Source organism: Cynocephalus volans, chromosome 16, assembly GCF_027409185.1.
Source record: "Cynocephalus volans isolate mCynVol1 chromosome 16, mCynVol1.pri, whole genome shotgun sequence".
NCBI classification, from domain to species: Eukaryota; Metazoa; Chordata; class Mammalia; order Dermoptera; family Cynocephalidae; genus Cynocephalus; species Cynocephalus volans.
The window spans coordinates 622773-643821 of NC_084475.1; the positions used below are offsets into that span (position 1 = coordinate 622773).

Here is a 21049-nt window from a genome sequence, read left to right on the forward strand (position 1 = left end):
CATCGATCGTCTGCGCCAGGTGCTGTCCTGAGGCCTTTTCTTCGCTGCAGACCCACGGAGCTGACGTCAGGTGTCTGTGGAGACGCCTTAAGCGCCTCGCCCAAGACCACACAGCTAGTGAGTGAGTGGGAGAGGCAGGACTGGAACCTCGCCCTGGGCTGGCCGGCCGGCTGGCTGGGTGGCTGGCGCCAGCGTCCGCAGCCTTCACCGCCGCTAAACTCGCCTGTGGAGCGAGGAGAGAGCACGGAGCCCGGGAAAGTCCTCGCCTAGAGTGAAAGACTTGGTTCTGGTGTGTCGGGCCGGCCGTGAGACAACGTGCGGCTGAGCCCGTGAGACGCAGGGCTGTCTGCAGGGAGGCAGGAACGCAGCAGGCCGTCTAAGTGCATCGGTCGAGGGCACAGACGCACAAAGAGCCCACCCTCTGTCGACCGCTTACCGGCCTCGTGACTCACCCTGTGAACGCGGGGCTCCTCATTCCAGCCCTCTGGGTTCAATCCGTGATCGGTACATTGGAGACAAGGAGAGAATGAGGAATTATCAGACATTATCCCAGAGATGGTGAGAAACGTCCGGCATGGGGCCTAGCCTTCAGAACACACACAAGGGGAGGAACCTCGGGTGAGTCCCTTCTGCCTCGCTCAGCTCCCCGTCTGTGGAACGGGGACGTCAACAGCCAGGACGTCATCTCCTGTGCTTCACCTCCCCGCGTGCGGCAAGAGGTGAGGCCGGGCGGACCCAACCAGGCCCTCTCTTGAGCCATTCCCTGGACATTCCTCTCCTCGGCCGCCAGAGCTGAGGGCCCCTCAAGTTTTCTTCCCGAAGTCTTGTTTTTCCTCGGCCTCCCTCAGGCACTCCACAAGGTCTCACAGTTTATCCTCCCTCACCCCCACGCTGGATCCTCAGGGCCAGATATATTTTGGATTTCAGACTTTTCCAGATTCTAGAAATATGGACTGTGGACTATGAAACACCCCCACGGGGCCCACAGCCGCACCCTAGAATCAAACGTTAGTACTTCTGCATCCCATTATGTGAATATTTGCAAGAAGCAGGAGAAATGTTCGTTAATGCCCGCTCTCAGTTGAGGTTATATTCTGCTGACGACACGTCATGAGAAGAAATCGTTTTCAGGAACGAGGGATCTCGGCCTAGGCGTGTGGACCCACCGTGACAGTAAACTCTCTCAGGGTAGGGCCTGTCTTGTCTTTGTTCTACCTGTGCACCTGTCACTCGGTCTTAGCACATAGTCGTGATCCAATAAGTGTTTATTGAAGGAATAAACCCTAATTGATAACACTCATTTGGATCTGACCTGGGGGGGAGGGGAGAGATGCTTTGCTCTCAGAGGTACATGTCCCTGCTCTCTTCCCGAGTCAAAAAGGTCACATAAAATTATTACCAACTGTATGGATCATGTATTTAATTTTCTGTATTCCTCTCTCTCTCTCTCTCTCTCTCTCTCTCTCCACCCCCCCCCCCGCCATCTTACCAAATTTAGTTTTCTTAATCGACACGTAATGATTGTGTACATTCATGGGGTATGTTGTGATATTTGGGTACATGCGTACAACGTGCACCCATCGAATCAGGGTAACGGGCATACCCATCATCTCAAACATTCGTCATTTCTTTGTGTCGGGAACACTTCAAGTCCTCTCTATGAGCTATTTGAAATCACGCGACAAATTGTTGTTCCGTAGTCTCTCTCTCTTATTTTCTGTATTTTATGATGCTGTCGTATGTCGGGGGCCTGCCTGGCTGGCCAAGGGAGAGCCTTCCCTTCCCAAGGCCAGCTCATTTCTGGAGACAGCAGACGACTTGCCTGCAATGGGCCCATCCTATGCTGAAAGACTCCCGCAGTGGGTAGTCAGTCAGTTCAGGGAGACCCTCCCAAGGAACAGCGAGACCACGGCTTCGGATGCAAAAACAAGAGGTTTATTGAACACACAGGTACCCGGGCGACTCAGTCTTTCGAAAGACTGGCGCGCCGAGTAGAGCTCCTGGGTCCTTTTTATAGCAAAAAGCGCGGGTACAGAAGCGAGAAGCAAGGTAATTGGTTAGTTTAAATCAAGCCAGGGGTGAACTTCGGTCAAGTGGGAGTCCTTGAAACAGCTGAGGGGCACTCTTGAAACTTTAACTGACTTGTCTATTTCTGGGAACTATCCGCCCTTTGCCTCGGGCCGGGGCCCAGGTGCATAACCACAGATATCCTGTTTGACTCTGTTCCCCTTGTTTCTTAACTTGACTTTTTGGCTGTATTTTCCCTATACCCTTGTAAAAAGCACTTCCTTCATTCCCCCATTTCTCTTGTGGATCGCTCTAATCTTAGAGCGGAATTAAAAGTTATCTTCGCCATTTAAGGTTTGGTATTTTTGCCTAAGGACCAGAATCTTAACTGCACTTACCCTATCATTGATGAATTGGACTAGTCTATTGATGACGTAGGGCCCAAGGGTGAACAACAGAAGGAGGAGTAATAGGGGCCCGGCGATGGTTGACAGTAGGGTGGTCAACCAAGGGGAGTTATTTGATCTGGTTATAAGCATTTTCATAGTTTGAGTCAGGAGGCCTGACTCTTTTAGAGGCCGGTGCATCAATTTCTGGAATATCCCAAGCCTCGAGACCCGCCGCCAGGGCACATATATCAGGGGTAAGGGAGGGCCACCAAGTCCAAAGGGGGTGGACTTCTGTCTTGAACCAGACAACCTTTCCAGTTTGGGACAGTACCTGCCAGGTGAGGGTGTTGGGCTGGTTAGGGTTATTACTTGGTAGGCTTGCTCCGCCGCCGCCGAATGCGCAACTTAAGAGGATTATCAGTCCTCTCCAGCTCCCAGGATTCATCTGGTACGGAGGGTGGCGCAGGCTTGAGGTGAGAAGCATGTACCCAGGCTGCAATGCCATCAACTTTTACTGCGGTCGGGGTGGTCAGCAATACCAGATACGGGCCTTTCCACCGAGGCTCAAGGTTGCTGGGTCGATGGCGTCTGACCAGCACTTGGTCTCCGACCTGGAACGGATGAGGGATGGCCACGGCACCTGGCTCGTATACCTCCTTGATCTGGTCCCAGATCTGGGTTTTTACAACTTCTAAAGCCTTTAAGTGAGTAAATAAGACAGGAAGAAAGTTATCATCGGGACCCAGTGTTCCTCCCAACTCAAGTATGGGGGGGGGTCCCCCGTGGAGGATTTCATAAGGGGTCAGACCAAGCTGGCCAGGGGTATTCCTGGCTCTGAACAGCGCTAAGGGAAGGAGGGCCACCCAGTCTTTTCCACCGGTCTCTAAGGCCAATTTAGTTAAGGTCTCTTTGATGGTTCTATTCATTCTCTCTACTTGACCTGAGCTCTGGGGCCTATACGCACAATGTAATTTCCAATTTATTCCCAGTTGTGTGGCCAGTCCCTGGCTTACCTGAGCAACAAAGGCTGGGCCATTATCTGACCCGATCACCTTAGGGATCCCGAAACGGGGCAGGATTTCTTCTAGTATCTTTTTACATACAGTCAGGGCCGTTTCAGTTTTGGTAGGGAAAGCTTCTACCCATCCAGAGAAAGTATCTACAAATACTAGCAGATACCTGTTCCCATACCGGCCAGGCTTTACCTCTGTAAAGTCTACTTCCCAGTATACGCCGGGTCGATCTCCCCGTTGTCTTTTTCCGGTCTCTCGGTAGGTGGTAGTCGCATTAGTCATGGCACAAGCCGGACACCGATTGGCGACTTCTTGAACGGTGGACCGGAGATTCGGGATGGAGAGGCTGGTGCGGCTCGTTAGTTGAAGGAGCTTTTCTGGTCCTAAGTGTGTTAGCTGATGTAACCGCTAAATGAATTCTTTTCCCTGGTCAGGAGTGAGCTCTCTTGGCTTGGTCCTAGCTTGAGCAGGCTCGATTGGCTCTTGAAGCTTTATAGTTTCTGCTAGCACCCTGACCGACAGGGCGGCTTGTTTTGCAGCCTCGTCGGCCCTCCGGTTCCCGGCCGCCACAGGGTTATTTCCTCTCTGGTGGCCCGGGCAGTGGATAATGGCGACCTGCTGTCCGTGTAGATGTTGATGTTTTTTCCTTCGGCTAGGCGTAATGCCTGCGTCAAGGCGATTAGCTCGGCCTTCTGGGCTGATGTCCCTTCTGGCAGGCTGCTTGCCCATACCGTCCGTTTGCCATCTACGATGGCGGCCCCTGCTCTCCGCTTACCTTCCACAATGAAGCTGCTACCGTCTGTATACCAGGCAGGCACTCCGGGCAATGGCTGGTCCTTCAGGTCCCGTCGAGTCCCAGCTTCTTCAGCAAGGATTTCTGAGCATTGGTGTACTGGGGTGGATTCTGACTCGACTGGTAGTAGGGTAGCTGGGTTCAGGACAGCAGGGGGCGCGAAAGATATCCTTTCGTTTAGCAGCAAACTCTGGTAATGAGTCATTCTGGCATTGGTCATCCACCGATTGGGGGGCTGCCGCACAATACTTTCGAGGCTGTGGGAAGCAATCACAGTCACATTTTGCCCCAAGGTTAACTTATCAGCGTCTTTGAGGAGGAGTGCCACTGCAGCAACCGCTTTTAGGCAGGTTGGCCACCCACTGGCCACTGGATCCAGTTTTTTTGATAGATAAGCTACTGGCCGTCGCCATGGTCCTAGGGTCTGAGTAAGCACTCCTCGGGCTACACCGGCTCTTTCATCTACGTATAGAGTAAATGGTTTGGTGAGGTCTGGGAGAGCCAAGGCGGGGGCAGACAGCAAGGCTTTTTTTATGTGGTCAAAAGCCTTTTGATGCTCCTCAGTCCAGGTAAAAGGAATGTTTTCCCTTGTCAGGGGGTACAAGGGTGCAGCCAGGGAAGCAAACCCAGGAATCCAGAGCCTGCAGAATCCGGCAGTACCCAGAAATTCGCGGACCTGCCTGGGGGTTGTGGGAGTAGGGATCTTCATAACTGTAGCTTTCCGGGCCGGGGTCAGCCATCTTTTTCCCTCCTTGAGCAGGTACCCCAAATAGGTGACCTCTTTCTGGCATAACTGGGCCTTTTTAGCTGATACCCGGTACCCCAACTTACTCAGTTCCTGCAAGAGCTTTTGTGTCCCTCTTTTGCAGCCTTCATATGTGGGAGCTGCCACTAGGAGGTCGTCCACATATTGGAGTAATATGACCTGGGGGTTGAGAGCCCTAAAAGGAGTTAAATCCCGGTGGAGGGCCTCGTCGAAGAGAGTGGGTGAGTTCTTGAACCCCTGTGGCAGCCGTGTCCAGGTCAGCTGACCAGCGTTACCTTTTTCTGGGTCTCTCCACTCGAACGCGAACAGTGGCTGGCTGTTGGGGTGTAGTTTGAGGCAAAAAAAAGGCATCCTTGAGATCCAAGACTGAGTACCAAGTGTGACTAGGCGGAAGGGAACTCAGGAGGCTGTATGGGTTTGGGACTGAGGGATGAATGTCTTGCACCCTTTTGTTAATTTCTCTCAAGTCTTGGACTGGCCGATAGTCATTGGTCCCTGGCTTTTTTACTGGTAGCAGAGGGGTGTTCCAGGGCGACTGGCAGGGCACTAAGACCCCTAGGTCTAAGAACCTTTGGATGTGGGGTCTGATGCCTTCCCGGGCTTCTTTAGTCATTGGATACTGTCGGACGGCCACCGGTGAGGCACCCGATTTCAGCTCTACTACTACTGGTGGGACGTTATTGGCCAGTCCCATACCTGTCTTTTCTGCCCATACGGTGGGAAAAAGTTGGAGCCAGGATGGGTCGATGGAGGGAGAGGCCGGCTTTTCATACAGCCGGTATTCTTCTTCTAGGTTTAGGACCAAGCACATGGTAGAGTGATCTCCCCATGTTACTTGTGGGCCCTCTGTAGAAAACTGGATTTGGGCCTTTAGTTTGGTCAGAATGTCCCGGCCCAACAGAGGAGCAGGGCACTCAGGTATGACCAAAAAGGAATGGGTCACTTGTTTATGTCCAACCTTTAAAAGTCTTTGTGTGGTCCAGGGGTAGACTTTGCTGCCGGTTGCTCCTACTACGACTGTCCGCCTGGACCCTACCTTCCCCATGGGTTGGGTCAACACCGAATGTTCAGCCCCGGTATCGACCAGAAACTCGATGGGGGTCCCCTCCACAGTCAGTGTTACCCTAGGTTCGGGGAGGGGGTCCGAACCCCGACTCCCCTAGTCATCTAGGGATAGAACCTTGGCTTCTCTGATGTTCTTTTTCCGGGGACATTCTCTTGCCCAGTGACCCTTCTCTTTACAGTACGCGCATTGGTCTTTGTCTAGAGGGGGTCTTCCATCCCTAGGTGTTTTCTTTGCCCGGTTGCTCAGGTTCCCTGTCTGCCTATCTCTAGACCCTCTTTCACCTACCACTGCGGCCAAAATCCTAGTCAAGTTTTTTTTCTTGGCGCCTATCGCGCCGTCTCTCTCTCTCTTCTGTCTCTCTTTTTTCTCTTTCTTGTTTTTCCTCTTCTGTCTCTCTCTTGTGGTACACCTTTTCTGCCTCTCTCACTAAATCTTGTAAGGAATAATCTTGGAGCCCCTCTAGCCTCTGCAACTTTTTCTTGATATCTGGGGCTGCCTGTCCGATGAAGGCCATTGCAACTGCCGCCTGCTGTCCCTCAGAAGAGGGGTCAAACGGAGTGTATCTCCTATATGCCTCCATCAGGCGTTCCAAGAAAACCGAGGGGGGTTCTACCGGTCCCTGCAAGACCTCTCTTACCTTAGCCAAATTGGTGGGGCGCCGGGCTGCCCCTTTGAGACCTGCCACTAGAGTCCGGCGGTAGACCAGAAGACGCTCCCTACCTTCGGCCGTGTTGTAATCCCATTGAGGTCGATTGAGGGGGAAGGCCTCATTAATGAGGTTCTCGAGTTGTGTAGGGGCCCCGTTGTCCCCGAGAACGTTCTTGCGGGCCTCCAGAAGAATCCTTTCTCGCTCTTCAGTGGTGAAGAGGATCTGGAGTAGCTGTTGGCAATCGTCCCAAGTGGGCTGGTGAGAGAACATAAGGGACTCAAGAAGTCCCGTGAGTCCTGCTGGTTTTTCAGAAAAAAGACGGGTGGTTAGACTTCCAATTGTAAAGATCTGCTGAGGAAAAAGGCCAATACTGTAGAGGGACCAAGCCATTAGGCTCAGCTGGGGGCCCTATGGCTCGGAGGGGCAAAGCTACGGTGGAGTCAGGACCGGAGCCGTCTCTCGGACTGCGAGGTTGGCGGCTCCTAGTCCCCGCAGCCGGTCCCTCAGGGCTAGGATCACCGGGCGCTCGGCCTGGTGCCGATCTGTTTCCCTGAGGGGCCAGAGGGGGCAGCGGAGCCGCCGGGTAAGGTGGGGTTTCAGAGAGAGAAAATAGGTCATCTGGTGTCGGGAGGACGGGGGGTTGGGGAGGGGCGGAAGGCTTCCTTGTAGGTGGCCTTTGAGTATTTTCTGATCCCGAAACAACAGCGACTTTGCTGGAGGGTGGCACCCAGGGAGGGGGATTCTGGGCGAGGTCTTGCCATACCACGACACAGGCAACCTGGTCCGGGTGTCCTCCGGTCTCCTGAAAAACAATCTTTTTAACTGCAAAAATGACAGTAAGATCAAAGGTTCCCTCTGGCGGCCAACCTACGCCGAATGTGGGCCACTCAGACGAACAGAAAGTCTGCCATTTTCCTTTTTTGATCTCCATGGACAGATTGTGAGCCCTGGCTTTGACATCTTTCCAATGATCTAGAGTAAGGGAGAGGGGCGTAAGGGCACTTTGCCCCATCTCGAAAATTTCCAATAGGGGAACGACGACGCAAAGACCTATCACAACTAAGACAAAAAGAAACCAGAAACGGCGACGAGACCGAGTGCCGTAGAAATAGAAGAAAGAGTCCGATGGCAGAGCGCGCCTCCCGAGACGCGGTGAGACCAAAACACAATAATCCTCTGCCAAGGGGTCCACCAGGCGTCCCTGGTCCTCCCCTGATCCTGGGACGTCTCCCAGGATTGCCGGGTGGCGAGCCCCCGAACACGTCTGTTCGCTACCCGCACTTCGCTCCCAGAGCGACTAACCCGGAACAAACTGAAACCAAAATGCGCGCGCTCAGAAAAGACAGTCGAAATCACTGAGTCAGACACAGAGACGAGACACAGAAACGAGACACAGAACGACTGCTGGCCAGCTTACCTCCCGTTGGTGGGTCGGTGGTCCCTGGGTGGGGGTCTCCGATCCCGGACGAGCCCCCAAATGAAAGACTCCCGCAGTGGGTAGTCAGTCAGTTCAGGGAGACCCTCCCAAGGAACAGCGAGACCACGGCTTCGGATGCAAAAACAAGAGGTTTATTGAACACACAGGTACCCGGGCGACTCAGTCTTTCGAAAGACTGGCGCGCCGAGTAGAGCTCCTGGGTCCTTTTTATAGCAAAAAGCGCGGGTACAGAAGCGAGAAGCAAGGTAATTGGTTAGTTTAAATCAAGCCAGGGGTGAACTTCGGTCAAGTGGGAGTCCTTGAAACAGCTGAGGGGCACTCTTGAAACTTTAACTGACTTGTCTATTTCTGGGAACTATCCGCCCTTTGCCTCGGGCCGGGGCCCAGGTGCATAACCACAGATATCCTGTTTGACTCTGTTCCCCTTGTTTCTTAACTTGACTTTTTGGCTGTATTTTCCCTATACCCTTGTAAAAAGCACTTCCTTCAATGCAAACCAACCAATCAAATAAATTGCTCGGACTTGCCTACCCTGGCTCTCACCCAATCGTTCCTCCGACCTCCCGTGCCACCCCCACTCCCGTCCCCCACACACGCCCTACCCACGATAAAGGCCCTGAGACATCGTTTCTCCTTTACTTCTTCTGACTCCCGACTGACCCACGTGCCTCCCCACGTGGCCCCGTGTGGTGCGATGGGCCCCCTCCTTTTGGGAACTGTCCACCAAGCCTCTGTCCTTTGACCAAAACTTGAATCAGGCTCCTCTGGGTCCATTCTGAGTAGGCTTGACCTTGGGTTTCCCGCTCTGTCCTCGTAGGATCCAGTTTGAGCAAGAAAGCCGCCAAATCAGTTCAGTGAAAATCCTCCCTCCTGGTCTCTTATCACCCTGGCTTGCCTTCCGCAACAATTCTACGGGAGTCGGAGTCCGTCTAGCAGATATCCCTCTTACCCCCCCCCCCCCCGATGTTTCTTTCCTCTTAGTACTTTTTCAACCACTGACACCCCCCCAGCCCCCCCCACCCCCACCCCACTTCCTTGGCTGTAACCACTCGTCCTCGTCCTCGTTGGAGTTAGGGTTAGGGTCCAACCTGTTTCCCACACTGCACGATCCCGTTGCAGCGTCCCTATAACCTATCACCGTGGCCCCCGTTGAGTTTTTGTTCAAGTCTACCCGGCCGTCGTTAACAGGTGTCACGAATCGTGTTTTGGCTTTCACGCCGTGGAACATAACGCCGGGAACAGCCGGCTCATCATTTTTGCCCGCGTTCCGTCCGGGTGGATCTTCATGGCTCTTGGCACCGAACTGCCTGCTGGGCTCGTACTTTGTACGTGGACGTTGAAATCAGGAAACATGAGGACAGGCGTACCGTTAGAGAAACCCCGAGAAGCCAGAATCCGTCCCGAGTGCAACGGGAAGGGCCGTGGGGGGGGAGGGGGGAGTAGAGCCCGAAGCCAGGAGACGCAGAGCCAGCGTTGTCGTTTGGCTTTTAAGGGTGGTAGGAGAAGGGTCTGCAAGCCGAAATCAGCAGCAAGTCCACGTGCTCCCGCCACCCAGGTAGTACAGGCTGAGGCGATGTGGGAGAGAAGAGACACAGACAAGCCCCCGAGGAGAGCAGTAGGGATAGGCAGGTGTGCGCAGCAATAGGAAGAGAGCATGTGGAGAAGAGGCAGAGAGAGGACAGACGGGACCTCCCCAGTTGATGAAAGAAAAGATGGGAACGAGGGACGTGTCGAGCCTGGCGACGGCGACGGCAGCAGGTCGGAGCCCCCCCACCCGCCCCAGGTCCTAGGTGGGAGCGCAGCGCCGGGCGTGACCTCGGCAGCAGCTTCCCTCTCCCGGCGCACGCAAAGAGCGGGCCGAAGCGCCGACCACGCCAAGCGGCAGCGCCCCGCGGGCCTGGTCCCCGCTCGCCGGGTGGGCGGGCAACAGGGGGGAGGCCTCCGCAGCTATCAGCCCCTCAACACTCCGCAACCCGTCCCCGCCATCTCTCATCTTGGGTCACCAACGTTCTTGTCCCCGGAGGGGTGCACCGCGCCCGGAGGCACTGCAATACCAGGCCGATGCGTGGACTGGACGGAGCAAGCTCCCGTTCCACGTCCCTGCTCCAAAAATCCATTTAATATATTGTCCTCGGATAGAGGACGTATCAGATATTAAACTGATAAGAACAGATACTACACTTGATCTTAGCCAAAAGGCCGAGAAGCGATGCCCGCCCCGCCGCCCCTCGCCACCTGCCGCCTCTCCCTTACCCATCTTTAGCTCACGGTGACCAACCACACCGTCGCCGTCTGCCTCCTTCGCTTTGTCACAGGCCTGTGCAAAACGCTGCGCCCCTCCGCGCATATCTGATGCTCTGCCTTGGAAAAGACACCTTTTACATCCCTTTCTCCTACGGCGGTTCCGCGGCTGAAGCCCCGTTCTCATTTCCATGCCCCGCCCATTCTGCCTCTGGGAGGCGTGGCCACTGCCACGGACTCCACCCTCAGGACCGCCTTGACGCGCTGCCGCAGAAGCTGGGTGCCGGGGCCCGGCTCCTGGTCTGTACCGACCTGCCTTAAAGACTGAGCGAAGGGGATCTGAGCTGCGGGCCGGGAGGGAGACTGTCGGCGCAGAGTGGCCCGACCTCTGCTGAAGAAAGCGGGCGGTGGGGGTGCGGGGCGAGGGGGAGGAGGGGTTACCCTGCTGAGTTAGGGGAGGGAACAGGACTTCCCTGACCGAAGGAGGAGCCCAGCGCCGAGAGTCAGGATCGCGGGTCCGGCCCCCCCCCCGCCCCCGCCCCCGCCCCCGCCAAGGGCGGCAGAGAGGGGTCGCCGCCCTGATCTGCCCAACTCGCGCTCCGTCAGCGGGGGAGTTTGGGAAACTCCTTAGACCTCCCCAGTCTCGGTTTCCCCAGCTGAGAAGGGGATACCTGGATACCTTAGTGCCTGCCTCCTGGAGTTTAGGGAGCCCCACAGGAGCTCACCGGGCGACCGTGGCTTAGTCGTCTGGAATGTGGGTCTTAGCGTCCCACGAGGTTCCCGTGAAGGGGTCGTGCTTGTGAAACCGTAAGGCAGTCCGACCTTGGCCTCATCGGTCACAGTAACCCTAAAGACACCCAGCCTGGACAAGCTGTGTTGCCTGCCGACTGACGACAGGTAACATCGATCGTCTGCGCCAGGTGCTGTCCTGAGGCCTTTTCTTCGCTGCAGACCCACGGAGCTGACGTCAGGTGTGTGTGGAGACGCCTTAAGCGCCTCGCCCAAGACCACACAGCTAGTGAGTGAGTGGGAGAGGCAGGACTGGAACCTCGCCCTGGGCTGGCCGGCCGGCTGGCTGGGTGGCTGGCGCCAGCGTCCGCAGCCTTCACCGCCGCTAAACTCGCCTGTGGAGCGAGGAGAGAGCACGGAGCCCGGGAAAGTCCTCGCCTAGAGTGAAAGACTTGGTTCTGGTGTGTCGGGCCGGCCGTGAGACAACGTGCGGCTGAGCCCGTGAGACGCAGGGCTGTCTGCAGGGAGGCAGGAACGCAGCAGGCCGTCTAAGTGCATCGGTCGAGGGCACAGACGCACAAAGAGCCCACCCTCTGTCGACCGCTTACCGGCCTCGTGACTCACCCTGTGAACGCGGGGCTCCTCATTCCAGCCCTCTGGGTTCAATCCGTGATCGGTACATTGGAGACAAGGAGAGAATGAGGAATTATCAGACATTATCCCAGAGATGGTGAGAAACGTCCGGCATGGGGCCTAGCCTTCAGAACACACACAAGGGGAGGAACCTCGGGTGAGTCCCTTCTGCCTCGCTCAGCTCCCCGTCTGTGGAACGGGGACGTCAACAGCCAGGACGTCATCTCCTGTGCTTCACCTCCCCGCGTGCGGCAAGAGGTGAGGCCGGGCGGACCCAACCAGGCCCTCTCTTGAGCCATTCCCTGGACATGCCTCTCCTCGGCCGCCAGAGCTGAGGGCCCCTCAAGTTTTCTTCCCGAAGTCTTGTTTTTCCTCGGCCTCCCTCAGGCACTCCACAAGGTCTCACAGTTTATCCTCCCTCACCCCCACGCTGGATCCTCAGGGCCAGATATATTTTGGATTTCAGACTTTTCCAGATTCTAGAAATATGGACTGTGGACTATGAAACACCCCCACGGGGCCCACAGCCGCACCCTAGAATCAAACGTTAGTACTTCTGCATCCCATTATGTGAATATTTGCAAGAAGCAGGAGAAATGTTCGTTAATGCCCGCTCTCAGTTGAGGTTATATTCTGCTGACGACACGTCATGAGAAGAAATCGTTTTCAGGAACGAGGGATCTCGGCCTAGGCGTGTGGACCCACCGTGACAGTAAACTCTCTCAGGGTAGGGCCTGTCTTGTCTTTGTTCTACCTGTGCACCTGTCACTCGGTCTTAGCACATAGTCGTGATCCAATAAGTGTTTATTGAAGGAATAAACCCTAATTGATAACACTCATTTGGATCTGACCTGGGGGGGAGGGGAGAGATGCTTTGCTCTCAGAGGTACATGTCCCTGCTCTCTTCCCGAGTCAAAAAGGTCACATAAAATTATTACCAACTGTATGGATCATGTATTTAATTTTCTGTATTCCTCTCTCTCTCTCTCTCTCTCTCTCTCTCTCCACCCCCCCCCCGCCATCTTACCAAATTTAGTTTTCTTAATCGACACGTAATGATTGTGTACATTCATGGGGTATGTTGTGATATTTGGGTACATGCGTACAACGTGCACCCATCGAATCAGGGTAACGGGCATACCCATCATCTCAAACATTCGTCATTTCTTTGTGTCGGGAACACTTCAAGTCCTCTCTATGAGCTATTTGAAATCACGCGACAAATTGTTGTTCCGTAGTCTCTCTCTCTTATTTTCTGTATTTTATGATGCTGTCGTATGTCGGGGGCCTGCCTGGCTGGCCAAGGGAGAGCCTTCCCTTCCCAAGGCCAGCTCATTTCTGGAGACAGCAGACGACTTGCCTGCAATGGGCCCATCCTATGCAAACCAACCAATCAAATAAATTGCTCGGACTTGCCTACCCTGGCTCTCACCCAATCGTTCCTCCGACCTCCCGTGCCACCCCCACTCCCGTCCCCCACACACGCCCTACCCACGATAAAGGCCCTGAGACATCGTTTCTCCTTTACTTCTTCTGACTCCCGACTGACCCACGTGCCTCCCCACGTGGCCCCGTGTGGTGCGATGGGCCCCCTCCTTTTGGGAACTGTCCACCAAGCCTCTGTCCTTTGACCAAAACTTGAATCAGGCTCCTCTGGGTCCATTCTGAGTAGGCTTGACCTTGGGTTTCCCGCTCTGTCCTCGTAGGATCCAGTTTGAGCAAGAAAGCCGCCAAATCAGTTCAGTGAAAATCCTCCCTCCTGGTCTCTTATCACCCTGGCTTGCCTTCCGCAACAATTCTACGGGAGTCGGAGTCCGTCTAGCAGATATCCCTCTTACCGCCCCCCCCCCCCGATGTTTCTTTCCTCTTAGTACTTTTTCAACCACTGACACCCCCCCAGCCCCCCCCACCCCCACCCCACTTCCTTGGCTGTAACCACTCGTCCTCGTCCTCGTTGGAGTTAGGGTTAGGGTCCAACCTGTTTCCCACACTGCACGATCCCGTTGCAGCGTCCCTATAACCTATCACCGTGGCCCCCGTTGAGTTTTTGTTCAAGTCTACCCGGCCGTCGTTAACAGGTGTCACGAATCGTGTTTTGGCTTTCACGCCGTGGAACATAACGCCGGGAACAGCCGGCTCATCATTTTTGCCCGCGTTCCGTCCGGGTGGATCTTCATGGCTCTTGGCACCGAACTGCCTGCTGGGCTCGTACTTTGTACGTGGACGTTGAAATCAGGAAACATGAGGACAGGCGTACCGTTAGAGAAACCCCGAGAAGCCAGAATCCGTCCCGAGTGCAACGGGAAGGGCCGTGGGGGGGGAGGGGGGAGTAGAGCCCGAAGCCAGGAGACGCAGAGCCAGCGTTGTCGTTTGGCTTTTAAGGGTGGTAGGAGAAGGGTCTGCAAGCCGAAATCAGCAGCAAGTCCACGTGCTCCCGCCACCCAGGTAGTACAGGCTGAGGCGATGTGGGAGAGAAGAGACACAGACAAGCCCCCGAGGAGAGCAGTAGGGATAGGCAGGTGTGCGCAGCAATAGGAAGAGAGCATGTGGAGAAGAGGCAGAGAGAGGACAGACGGGACCTCCCCAGTTGATGAAAGAAAAGATGGGAACGAGGGACGTGTCGAGCCTGGCGACGGCGACGGCAGCAGGTCGGAGCCCCCCCACCCGCCCCAGGTCCTAGGTGGGAGCGCAGCGCCGGGCGTGACCTCGGCAGCAGCTTCCCTCTCCCGGCGCACGCAAAGAGCGGGCCGAAGCGCCGACCACGCCAAGCGGCAGCGCCCCGCGGGCCTGGTCCCCGCTCGCCGGGTGGGCGGGCAACAGGGGGGAGGCCTCCGCAGCTATCAGCCCCTCAACACTCCGCAACCCGTCCCCGCCATCTCTCATCTTGGGTCACCAACGTTCTTGTCCCCGGAGGGGTGCACCGCGCCCGGAGGCACTGCAATACCAGGCCGATGCGTGGACTGGACGGAGCAAGCTCCCGTTCCACGTCCCTGCTCCAAAAATCCATTTAATATATTGTCCTCGGATAGAGGACGTATCAGATATTAAACTGATAAGAACAGATACTACACTTGATCTTAGCCAAAAGGCCGAGAAGCGATGCCCGCCCCGCCGCCCCTCGCCACCTGCCGCCTCTCCCTTACCCATCTTTAGCTCACGGTGACCAACCACACCGTCGCCGTCTGCCTCCTTCGCTTTGTCACAGGCCTGTGCAAAACGCTGCGCCCCTCCGCGCATATCTGATGCTCTGCCTTGGAAAAGACACCTTTTACATCCCTTTCTCCTACGGCGGTTCCGCGGCTGAAGCCCCGTTCTCATTTCCATGCCCCGCCCATTCTGCCTCTGGGAGGCGTGGCCACTGCCACGGACTCCACCCTCAGGACCGCCTTGACGCGCTGCCGCGGAAGCTGGGTGCCGGGGCCCGGCTCCTGGTCTGTACCGACCTGCCTTAAAGACTGAGCGAAGGGGATCTGAGCTGCGGGCCGGGAGGGAGACTGTCGGCGCAGAGTGGCCCGACCTCTGCTGAAGAAAGCGGGCGGTGGGGGTGCGGGGCGAGGGGGAGGAGGGGTTACCCTGCTGAGTTAGGGGAGGGAACAGGACTTCCCTGACCGAAGGAGGAGCCCAGCGCCGAGAGTCAGGATCGCGGGTCCGGCCCCCCCCCCCGCCCCCGCCCCCGCCCCCGCCAAGGGCGGCAGAGAGGGGTCGCCGCCCTGATCTGCCCAACTCGCGCTCCGTCAGCGGGGGAGTTTGGGAAACTCCTTAGACCTCCCCAGTCTCGGTTTCCCCAGCTGAGAAGGGGATACCTGGATACCTTAGTGCCTGCCTCCTGGAGTTTAGGGAGCCCCACAGGAGCTCACCGGGCGACCGTGGCTTAGTCGTCTGGAATGTGGGTCTTAGCGTCCCACGAGGTTCCCGTGAAGGGGTCGTGCTTGTGAAACCGTAAGGCAGTCCGACCTTGGCCTCATCGGTCACAGTAACCCTAAAGACACCCAGCCTGGACAAGCTGTGTTGCCTGCCGACTGACGACAGGTAACATCGATCGTCTGCGCCAGGTGCTGTCCTGAGGCCTTTTCTTCGCTGCAGACCCACGGAGCTGACGTCAGGTGTGTGTGGAGACGCCTTAAGCGCCTCGCCCAAGACCACACAGCTAGTGAGTGAGTGGGAGAGGCAGGACTGGAACCTCGCCCTGGGCTGGCCGGCCGGCTGGCTGGGTGGCTGGCGCCAGCGTCCGCAGCCTTCACCGCCGCTAAACTCGCCTGTGGAGCGAGGAGAGAGCACGGAGCCCGGGAAAGTCCTCGCCTAGAGTGAAAGACTTGGTTCTGGTGTGTCGGGCCGGCCGTGAGACAACGTGCGGCTGAGCCCGTGAGACGCAGGGCTGTCTGCAGGGAGGCAGGAACGCAGCAGGCCGTCTAAGTGCATCGGTCGAGGGCACAGACGCACAAAGAGCCCACCCTCTGTCGACCGCTTACCGGCCTCGTGACTCACCCTGTGAACGCGGGGCTCCTCATTCCAGCCCTCTGGGTTCAATCCGTGATCGGTACATTGGAGACAAGGAGAGAATGAGGAATTATCAGACATTATCCCAGAGATGGTGAGAAACGTCCGGCATGGGGCCTAGCCTTCAGAACACACACAAGGGGAGGAACCTCGGGTGAGTCCCTTCTGCCTCGCTCAGCTCCCCGTCTGTGGAACGGGGACGTCAACAGCCAGGACGTCATCTCCTGTGCTTCACCTCCCCGCGTGCGGCAAGAGGTGAGGCCGGGCGGACCCAACCAGGCCCTCTCTTGAGCCATTCCCTGGACATGCCTCTCCTCGGCCGCCAGAGCTGAGGGCCCCTCAAGTTTTCTTCCCGAAGTCTTGTTTTTCCTCGGCCTCCCTCAGGCACTCCACAAGGTCTCACAGTTTATCCTCCCTCACCCCCACGCTGGATCCTCAGGGCCAGATATATTTTGGATTTCAGACTTTTCCAGATTCTAGAAATATGGACTGTGGACTATGAAACACCCCCACGGGGCCCACAGCCGCACCCTAGAATCAAACGTTAGTACTTCTGCATCCCATTATGTGAATATTTGCAAGAAGCAGGAGAAATGTTCGTTAATGCCCGCTCTCAGTTGAGGTTATATTCTGCTGACGACACGTCATGAGAAGAAATCGTTTTCAGGAACGAGGGATCTCGGCCTAGGCGTGTGGACCCACCGTGACAGTAAACTCTCTCAGGGTAGGGCCTGTCTTGTCTTTGTTCTACCTGTGCACCTGTCACTCGGTCTTAGCACATAGTCGTGATCCAATAAGTGTTTATTGAAGGAATAAACCCTAATTGATAACACTCATTTGGATCTGACCTGGGGGGGAGGGGAGAGATGCTTTGCTCTCAGAGGTACATGTCCCTGCTCTCTTCCCGAGTCAAAAAGGTCACATAAAATTATTACCAACTGTATGGATCATGTATTTAATTTTCTGTATTCCTCTCTCTCTCTCTCTCTCTCTCTCTCTCTCCACCCCCCCCCCGCCATCTTACCAAATTTAGTTTTCTTAATCGACACGTAATGATTGTGTACATTCATGGGGTATGTTGTGATATTTGGGTACATGCGTACAACGTGCACCCATCGAATCAGGGTAACGGGCATACCCATCATCTCAAACATTCGTCATTTCTTTGTGTCGGGAACACTTCAAGTCCTCTCTATGAGCTATTTGAAATCACGCGACAAATTGTTGTTCCGTAGTCTCTCTCTCTTATTTTCTGTATTTTATGATGCTGTCGTATGTCGGGGGCCTGCCTGGCTGGCCAAGGGAGAGCCTTCCCTTCCCAAGGCCAGCTCATTTCTGGAGACAGCAGACGACTTGCCTGCAATGGGCCCATCCTATGCAAACCAACCAATCAAATAAATTGCTCGGACTTGCCTACCCTGGCTCTCACCCAATCGTTCCTCCGACCTCCCGTGCCACCCCCACTCCCGTCCCCCACACACGCCCTGAAGGAAGTGCTTTTTACAAGGGTATAGGGAAAATACAGCCAAAAAGTCAAGTTAAGAAACAAGGGGAACAGAGTCAAACAGGATATCTGTGGTTATGCACCTGGGCCCCGGCCCGAGGCAAAGGGCGGATAGTTCCCAGAAATAGACAAGTCAGTTAAAGTTTCAAGAGTGCCCCTCAGCTGTTTCAAGGACTCCCATTTGACCGAAGTTCACCCCTGGCTTGATTTAAACTAACCAATTACCTTGCTTCTCGCTTCTGTACCCGCGCTTTTTGCTATAAAAAGGACCCAGGAGCTCTACTCGGCGCGCCAGTCTTTCGAAAGACTGAGTCGCCCGGGTACCTGTGTGTTCAATAAACCTCTTGTTTTTGCATCCGAAGCCGTGGTCTCGCTGTTCCTTGGGAGGGTCTCCCTGAACTGACTGACTACCCACTGCGGGAGTCTTTCATTTGGGGGCTCGTCCGGGATCGGAGACCCCCACCCAGGGACCACCGACCCACCAACGGGAGGTAAGCTGGCCAGCAGTCGTTCTGTGTCTCGTTTCTGTGTCTCGTCTCTGTGTCTGACTCAGTGATTTCGACTGTCTTTTCTGAGCGCGCGCATTTTGGTTTCAGTTTGTTCCGGGTTAGTCGCTCTGGGAGCGAAGTGCGGGTAGCGAACAGACGTGTTCGGGGGCTCGCCACCCGGCAATCCTGGGAGACGTCCCAGGATCAGGGGAGGACCAGGGACGCCTGGTGGACCCCTTGGCAGAGGATTATTGTGTTTTGGTCTCACCGCGTCTCGGGAGGCGCGCTCTGCCATCGGACTCTTTCTTCTATTTCTACGGCACTCGGTCTCGTCGCCGTTTCTGGTTTCTTTTTGTCTTAGTTGTGATAGGTCTTTGCGTCGTCGTTCCCCTATTGGAAAATTTCGAGATGGGGCAAAGTGCCCTTACGCCCCTCTCCCTTACTCTAGATCATTGGAAAGATGTCAAAGCCAGGGCTCACAATCTGTCCATGGAGATCAAAAAAGGAAAATGGCAGACTTTCTGTTCGTCTGAGTGGCCCACATTCGGCGTAGGTTGGCCGCCAGAGGGAACCTTTGATCTTACTGTCATTTTTGCAGTTAAAAAGATTGTTTTTCAGGAGACCGGAGGACACCCGGACCAGGTTGCCTATGTCGTGGTATGGCAAGACCTCGCCCAGAATCCCCCTCCCTGGGTGCCACCCTCCAGCAAAGTCGCTGTTGTTTCGGGATCAGAAAATACTCAAAGGCCACCTACAAGGAAGCCTTCCGCCCCTCCCCAACCCCCCGTCCTCCCGACACCAGACGACTCGCTCCTTCTCTCTGAGCCCCCGCCCTACCCGGCGGCCCTGCCGCCTCCTCTGGCCCCTCAGGCGATCGGACCGGTGCCGGGCCAGGCGCCCGATAGTTCCGATCCTGAGGGACCAGCCGCTAGGACCAGGAGTCGCCGTGCCCGCAGTCCGGCAGACGACTCAGGTCCTGACTCCACTGTGATTTTACCCCTCCGAGCCATAGGACCCCCAGCCGAGCCCAACGGCCTAGTTCCTCTACAATATTGGCCTTTTTCCTCAGCAGATCTTTATAATTGGAAATCTAACCATCCTTCTTTTTCTGAAAAACCAGCAGGACTCACGGGACTTCTTGAGTCCCTTATGTTCTCTCACCAGCCCACTTGGGACGATTGCCAACAGCTACTCCAGATCCTCTTCACCACTGAAGAGCGAGAAAGGATTCTTCTGGAGGCCCGCAAGAACGTTCTCGGGGACAACGGGGCCCCTACACAACTCGAGAACCTCATTAATGAGGCCTTCCCCCTCAATCGACCTCAATGGGATTACAACACGGCCGAAGGTAGGGAGCGTCTTCTGGTCTACCGCCGGACTCTAGTGGCAGGTCTCAAAGGGGCAGCCCGGCGCCCCACCAATTTGGCTAAGGTAAGAGAGGTCTTGCAGGGACCGGTAGAACCCCCCTCGGTTTTCTTGGAACGCCTGATGGAGGCATATAGGAGATACACTCCGTTTGACCCCTCTTCTGAGGGACAGCAGGCGGCAGTTGCCATGGCCTTTATCGGCCAGTCAGCCCCAGATATCAAGAAAAAGTTACAAAGACTAGAGGGGCTCCAAGACTTTTCCTTACAAGACTTAGTAAAGGAGGCAGAAAAGGTGTACCACAAGAGAGAAACAGAAGAAGAAAGACAGGAAAGAGAAAAAAAAGAGACAGAAGAGAGAGAGAGGCGGCGTGATAAACGCCAAGAAAAAAATTTAACTAGGATTTTGGCCACAGTAGTAAGTGATAAAGGGTTTACAGATAAGCAGAAAGGGACCCTGAGCAACCGGGCAAGACCGACACCTAGGGACAAAAGGCCTCCTCTCGACAGGGACCAGTGCGCCTACTGCAAAGAGAAAGGCCACTGGGCAAGGGAATGCCCCCGAAAAAAGAAAAACGACAAAAAAGCTAGGGTTCTATCCCTAGACGACTAGGGGAGTCAAGGTTCGGACCCCCTCCCCGAACCTAGGGTAACATTGACAGTGGAGGGGACCCCCATCGAGTTTCTGGTCGATACCGGGGCTGAACATTCGGTACTGACCCAACCCATGGGGAAGGTAGGGTCCAGGCGGACAGTCGTAGTAGGAGCGACCGGCAGCAAAGTCTACCCCTGGACCACACAGAGACTTTTAAGGGTCGGACATAAGCAAGTGACCCATTCCTTTTTGGTCATACCTGAGTGCCCTACTCCTCTGTTGGGCCGGGACATTCTGACCAAACTAAAGGCCCAAATCCAGTTTTCTACAGAGGGCCCACAAGTAACATGGGGAGATCACTCTACCATGTGCTTGGTCCTAAACCTAGAAGAAGAATACCGGCTGTATGAAAAGCCGGCCTCTCCCTCCATCGACCCATCCTGGCTCCAACTTTTTCCCACCGTATGGGCAGAAAAGACAGGTATGGGACTGGCCAATAACGTCCCACCAGTAGTAGTAGAGCTGAAATCGGGTGCCTCACCGGTGGCCGTCCGACAGTATCCAATGACTAAAGAAGCCCGGGAAGGCATCAGACCCCACATCCAAAGGTTCTTAGACCTAGGGGTCTTAGTGCCCGGCCAGTCGCCCTGGAACACCCCTCTGCTACCAGTAAAAAAGCCAGGGACCAATGACTATCGGCCAGTCCAAGACTTGAGAGAAATTAACAAAAGGGTGCAAGACATTCATCCCTCAGTCCCAAACCCATACAGCCTCCTGAGTTCCCTTCCGCCTAGTCACACTTGGTACTCAGTCTTGGATCTCAAGGATGCCTTTTTTTGCCTCAAACTACACCCCAACAGCCAGCCACTGTTCGCGT

The 21049-nt window shown here is 55.5% G+C and overlaps 2 non-coding genes across 2 annotated transcripts; both read right to left on the minus strand.

Annotated features, from left to right (window-relative positions):
• Positions 1-10141: 10141 nt before the first annotated feature.
• Positions 10142-10332, minus strand: LOC134365365 (U2 spliceosomal RNA). Its single transcript, XR_010022066.1, has one exon. It is a non-coding gene; the product is annotated as a U2 spliceosomal RNA (small nuclear RNA).
• A 4302-nt stretch (positions 10333-14634) lies between these two features.
• Positions 14635-14825, minus strand: LOC134365366 (U2 spliceosomal RNA). The gene has a single exon (XR_010022067.1). It is a non-coding gene; the product is annotated as a U2 spliceosomal RNA (small nuclear RNA).
• Positions 14826-21049: the final 6224 nt, after the last annotated feature.